Source organism: Schistocerca americana, chromosome 1 (assembly GCF_021461395.2).
Source record: "Schistocerca americana isolate TAMUIC-IGC-003095 chromosome 1, iqSchAmer2.1, whole genome shotgun sequence".
Classification (NCBI taxonomy): domain Eukaryota; kingdom Metazoa; phylum Arthropoda; class Insecta; order Orthoptera; family Acrididae; genus Schistocerca; species Schistocerca americana.
In genome coordinates, this window is record NC_060119.1 from 484,101,372 (window position 1) to 484,108,634 (window position 7,263).

The window sequence follows — 7,263 nt, forward strand, 5'->3', positions numbered from 1 at the left end:
TAAGGACACCACACACATCCATGCCCGAGACAGGATTGGAACCTGCGGCCGTAGCAGCAGCGCGGTTCCGGAATGAAGCGCCTAGAACTGCTCGGTCACAGCGGCCGGTCCAGATGGTTAATGAACGAGGGACACTGCAGTGCAGCGTACGATAAGTTCGAAATTTGAATCGGTCAGGGACGGTGTCTGGATGGTCAAACTGGTTAAAGCTATCGTTTACGAGAGGCAGTAAATCCAGATTTGAGTCCTGGTGTGGCACAAATTCAAATTTTCAGCTTCCGCCTTTGTGTGACTACAACGCCCTATGCAGCTGGAAGTCCCACATTCCCACCCATCCTTTCCCTTTCTCCATCAATTTGTATTGCATATAAATCTACAAAGAAAATGATGGACACAACAACTCAAAAGTAAATTCTTTCATACAATTTTTTATCATTTATTGAGTACAAAAGCATTGTTGGTTGGTTGATTTGGGCGAGGAGACCAAACAGTGAGGTCATCGGTCCCATCGGATTAGGGGAGAATGGTGAAGGAAGTCGGCCGTGCTCTCTGAAAGCAACCATCCCGGCATTTGCCTGAAGCGATTCAGGGAAATCACCGTAAACATAAATCAGGATAGCCGAACTCGGGTTTGAATTGCCGTCCGCCCGAATGCGAGTACAGTATGTTACCCACTGCGCCACCTCGCTCGGTTGCAAAAGCAAGCACAGACACGCAGTTTCCTCATCCTAACATCAAGTATAATTGTACATCTCTACTAAAATTTCAGGAAAATAAAATTATATTTCTCAAAGTATGTAAGATTTTACATACTGCCCAAGCACAATGAAGCCTCAAATTAAATAATTCCATATCTGTCTATATTACGTAATACTCATGAAAATGCACACAGCTTGCATATTGACACTGCTGATAAAAACTTTTGGTTTAAGCGGCACCATTAACAACGAAAGTTTGATTGCTATACCGTACTTTTTAAGTTCTATGAAACTTCAAATTAAGAATTTCTGCTCCCAAACTGTCTGTATTACAGTCAATAAAATTCTTCTGAGTTTGAGGCCGCATTGACATCTGTAAAATTCCGACGTTTCGGCGACTGTTGCAATGCGCCTTCCTCCGGATGTATTGCTATCTGCGGAATTTTACAGATGACAATGCGACCTCAAACCCAGAAGAATTTTATTGACTGTGACAACGGCCGCGGAAGCCTACGTTTACATGTCTGTATTACGTATTACCATTCACGAAGATCACTTATCGAGAACATTAAAGTCATTTAAATACATAACAATAAGTTGGAATGCAAAAATGAGCTCTGAAGCCTAAAGAACACCAAAATATAAGCTAAGAAAACAATGAAAACATTCCAAAAAGCAGTTTACCATAGACCTTCGGATGCATTTATCACAGCAGAATGACCAGAATGCCTACCACTATCATAGTCAAAGCGTTGTCGTTTTCTACAGTTAAACAGTGGAAATTTGTGAGGAAAAACTGTATTCACTCTGTAACATACATTAATATGTTATTGCCTCATTAAAATAAGCATTACAGGGAGAAAGAAAATTGTGTGTGAATCAGAGAGATTATGATGCCGAGGAAAATGTGGAAATTTTGTACACAATTTCTTAATGTGGTCAGGACACATGTGAGACGAAAATGAATGTGACTATCTGATATTATCAGAAGCAAAGCGATCTATATGTCAACGTAAAAAAGCTTTGAAAATAGCAGTTTTAGAGCCCAGATCATAGCTGACACATATGGTTACTTGTTTCAGCAAATTTCCATTATTATCTACTTGAGAACAGAGACATTTATCAACTAACGTACATGTGACAGTAGTAGATGTGCTCTATCTCGTGTATTTGTCATCTTTATGTCTTTTTGATACAGTTATGCCTTTATTTTAGTGTACTTGCCGTTGCATGGGAGTGTCATTTCTGTGAGTTTACCTCCATTTTTTCAATGGCCAGATGGCACTGTGCCACAGCTAGGTGCTTTATAACGCAAGTATCCAGTGATCTGAAAACAACAGCATAACTTTGCTGAAAGAAATAACCACGGTATGTATCAACTGTGATATGGGCACTTCTATTTTGCAAGTTTTTTACAATGAAAATTAATGACACGGCAGTACAGTGGATGGGACAGATATTGAGATATCTGCCCGCCATTACCCTGTATACTATTAGGTGAAAAGAATAATGAGAATAATGGTCCACGGGGAATGAAGTTCAGTGGAGAGAATGATGGTCAATGGAGAACGATGCCCAATGGAGAATGATGGTCAGTAGAGGATTATGATCAGTGGAGAATTATGGTCAGTGCAGAACTAAGGTCAATGAGAAATGATGGTCAAAGGAGAATTATGGTTAGTGTAGAGAATTATAGTCAGTGGAGAATTATGATTAGTAGAGGACTATGGTCAATGTAGAATATCGACGTAGAATGATGGCCAGTGGACAATCAGGGTCAATGAAAAATGATAGTCAGAGGAGAATGATGGTCATTGGAGAAAGATAAAGAAAAATTATGGTCAGCGGTCAGGGGTCAATGATGGTCAGTGATCATTTTGCATCTGACCGCCATCCCTCTGCGTTGCCAAGAAATGGAACGGGCACCGTTTATGAAAATGGAATGAATCACCATTTACAGAAACGGAGCAGGACACTGTTTAAAACAAAAGGAAAGAGTCGCTGTTGAGAAAGTGGAATGGCACACTGTTTAAGGGAATGTGTCACTGTTTAAAAAACGGAATGTGTAACTGTTTACGATAAACAGAATGAGTCACCGTTTAAGAAAATGGAACGGATAAGAATTTAGGCAATAGAAACAGGTCACCTTTTAGAGAAATGGAATTGGTCAGCTTTTAAAGGAATAGAACGGGTCACTGTCTAAGAAAATAGAACAGGTCACTGATTAAAGAAATGAAGTTTGGCACACGAACTGATATAGCATGGGGAAGGGGCTAGCTGATACAATTTCAGGGCAGGTTCATATAGTTTAGGTCTACTCGACACAGTTGTGGGGCAAGTTAATACATTTCGTGGATTATTTGATATGATTAGGAGGGCAAGTTGATACATTTCTGGCGCAAGTTGATGCAGTTTGAGGGGAAAGTCGAGTACTGTGAAGCGTAGTTGTAAAAAAATCAGCTGAAGGAATCACTCATAAGTTCCAAAGTGCTACCTCCAGTCCAGCTAGTACAATGACTGTGCGTAGGGAGTTAAAAGAAATAAAAATAAAAAAAAGAAGTACAATCTCGACGAGCTCCTCATGAGCTACAGCTTTCTGTAGTCATTGCTATGCGATGCTTGCAGTGATGTAAAGTGCGATGTTTTGTGATAGTGGATGACTAGAAAAATGTGATTTGGAGTGATGAATCATACTGTACCCAGCGGGTTTGGGTTTGGGAAATGCCTGGGGTACATTACCTGCCAAAATGTGTAGTGCTAACGATGGTGTATGGGAAGGTGGTGTGATGGTATGGGATCTTTTTCACAGTTAACTTGTGGTCCCTTTCTTGCGCTTAAGAAAACAGTAAATACGAAAGGATATGAGTACATTCTATAGCACTGTGTACTGCTTACAGAAGAGGAACAGGTCGACATCGATGATTGTCTCTATCAGCATAACAACGCGCCCTCTCACGATGCTGCATTTATGAGGCAATGGTTTGTGGTCAGTAACATTCCGAAAATAGACTGGTCTGTCCGCAGTCTCAACTTGAACCCAGTGGAACCTCTTTGGAATGTGTCAGAGCGTTGACTTCGCTCCAGACGTCAGCATCCAACACCACTATCTTTTTCTTTGGTGTCGGGTCTTGAGGAAGAATGAGCGACCATTACTCCACACACACGCAGCCACCTCACTGAAAGAGTCCCGAGCAGAGTTCAAATGGCCATAAGATGAAGAATGGACACATTCCATATCAATTTCGGTAGAAAAAAAGATATTAACATTAGAAATATCTGTGCAAGAGGCTGTCTTTAACTTGCCACGTCATAACGTCAGCTGCTGACTCTGACGTAATGCTTATCGCCATCGTATTCTGCAGTCATCACTCAGTTTAGCGGCGAGTGCCCGTTTGGATGGTTAGGTTAATGAGGCGGATGTTCCTCTTCACGTATCTAGAGAGACTGATATCGGGGTCTCGTACATCTGGATAGAATTCTACGTCACAGACGCTCTTGTTAAGATATCTAGTACTGCAGTGTCTGAGGTAATGTTGCTTAACCTTTGACTGAATGCTAACATGTGTGATTTTTCTATTCGAAACATCGTTAGTCACAAGTACTGTTCTTTGTTTATGACACCCTTCCGCCGAATACTTTGACATACTTAGCTCCCGTCATCCTAAAATAATCTATGAGAAAGAGTGTTAATTCTGTAATATGTAAGCCAAATCGTTTGTAAAAAAATCACATGTTGATTTTCGAATAAAGAGAGGATTACAGAGGGGGTGTATTGAGCACAGTAAATTTTCAACATAATAAACTGATTGTACGCGTATTTGCGCAAGTTATTCAGTTTAGATAGCACGTGGTCTCATGGCAGTACAAAGTGGTCCCAAAAAGAAAGACAACAACAAAGACAGCTTCAGATGGCAATGAAATACCAGTGACATGATGCTATTTTCTCATGTGTGCTGCTCGTAACTTAGACATTCCAGCTTCATTTGTGCTACGGATCCAATGAGAGGGAAGAGCAACCACTTCATGTCTGCGACAGGTCAGAAGAGAATGACAGCAGCTGGGAAACCAGCATCTCGAAGTGAAACTGAATGATAACTTGTAACTGATGTATTCTCAAAATTCCATCAGTCGAAGGCTTTAAAAGAAGTAGTGTGATCTTTCGAAACTGAACTCCATCCTCAGCTCTGTATCGGCTGGGAGGAAAAGATCTCAGGTGTTGTCTTCAGCGCCAACAGCATCCTGATAATAATCTGACATGACACAGCGGCATTAGCGTAATCAGCTGTTAGTTGAGAGGGCTAGGTCATAACACAAGGGCAAATTATATTTCGAACACCATTCACAATCAAGTGAAGAAACTCAGCCAACATTTATTTAAAAAAATGGATTATAGATCGGTGAACTGGCAGACAAGAAACTTCCGACAATCACCTTCGGCCAAAGAATAATTTACTGCTGACTAGTAACAATATTATTTAAATCTGGGCTGCAGTATTTACATATATTTTGGAAATTTTTTTCTTAAATAGCCATCTTCGGTCACAGAACTGACTTAAAATTGATTTTTAACAAAATAATATAAATCTAGCTGCTCTGTTTACAAAATTTTGAGAATGCGTGTTTAGGCAGTCGCTTTCGGAACAAGAATGTCGGATATAGTGGCAGTTACAACTAATTACTACGACACACTAAGAGTGAGGATTACGGTTTACATATAAACAGAGCCCCATTAACATTTGCCCTGTTCCTCATTTTTTCTGTTTTTTAAACCCAAAATAAACACTTTATAATTTTATGTAATGGCAAATTAAGGAGCTAATGCAAATATTAAAAAAAAAGAAACAGAAAAAAATCTTGATACTGAAGTTAAACGGCCACTAACAGTCTCACTGTCATAATATACAGTGAAAACCAAAAATTAGTTTAAAATGTTAACGCCAGAGCAGCTACCAGCTGGAGGGAATTTAATTTTTTTATCACAAGAAATGTTGTCCAGAATGGCACCAGCGAGCATGACTCCGCAAAGTGACTCAGACTACACACCAGCTTTACAGCCGAGTCCGGACATATGTGTTTGTTCCCATTAACCACCATGAAGCTGAGGGAAAACTCTGAGAAAGCCGACTGAACTGTCTGGCCTAAATTGACATTCAAAGCTACAAAACACCAAACCCACAAGGTTACTACAATTTATGCTTTGTGTCGCATTAACGCAAACTGATTTTTTCGGGCAGGAGGCAGGCAGGAGTGAATGAAATGCCAATTTAAATTGCTATGCTTCTCATTATACATCACATAAAACTTCTACGACTATTTCGCTTTGAATCTAAACTTGGGTCACACCTCGCCGAGCCCTTAGCGCTACAACACCACATTACACAGGCACCAAAATGGGTCACCAAGGACACGTAGTCTTGACAACAGGCAGGTGCATTAAACCATCCACATTCCCGGTAAGATGAGTTGACGTCAAGGTGCGTGAAATCCTGAACGCGGCGCTGCACCGATCAGGGCCACACGGTGCATCCCAATAACCGCGCAGGTTATTCCGTCTACGGTGCCGGGCGGCTAACTTTCATTCCGAATCGCTCTTCATTTCGTACCGTTTGGCCGAGATTTCTTTACAGCTTTGCCGGTCGGTGGACCGGGCACCCGATAGCCACTCCTCCTCTGCGCATGCCCTCTAGCTCTCGCGTGTGGCATACAGGCAAAGACACCATTTCAGGAAAAAGGAAAAAGTATCGCTAGAAGCCCGCCCGGTTCCGTTAGTTACAGGGACAGCGCACTTTTTTTTTAATTCATTGAGGGTTCCTCCCGTTCTGTCCGTGAGTGAAAGATAGCTTGTGCACCTCTGTGATTAGTCTCATTTTATCCTTAGAGTCTCCTAGAGATCTACCTTCTCTGGTTTCAGCTCTTCAGGAAGTATGCCATCACTCCAGAGACATTCAGACTCCTCACTGGATGTGTGTCCAGCAAAGTTAAAGCTGTCGTAAAGGCGAAGCGTGACCACACCAGTAGATGTACGGATATTTTCGATCAGATAGTTTCGGAGTAGGTATTAAAATCCATGGAGAAGAAATAAAAACTTTGAGGTTCACCGATGACATTGTAATTCTGTCAGAGACAGCAAAGGACTTGGAAGAGCAGTTGAACGGAATGGACAGTGTCTTGAAAGGAGGATATAAGATGAACATCAACAAAAGCAAAACGAGGATAATGGAATGTAGTCAAATTAAATCGGGTGATGCTGAGGGGATTAGATTAGGAAATGAGACACTTAAAGTAGTAAAGGAGTTTTGCTATTTAGGGAGTAAAATAACTGATGATGGTCGAAGTAGAGAGGATATAAAATGTAGACTGGCAATGGCAAGGAAACCGTTTCTGAAGAAGAGAAATTTGTTAACATCGAGTATAGATTTAAGTGTCAGGAAGTCGTTTCTGAAAGTATTTGTATGGAGTGTAGCCATGTATGGAAGTGAAACATGGACGATAACCAGTTTGGACAATAAGAGAATAGAAGCTTTCGAAATGTGGTGCTACAGAAGAATGCTGAAGATAAGGTGGG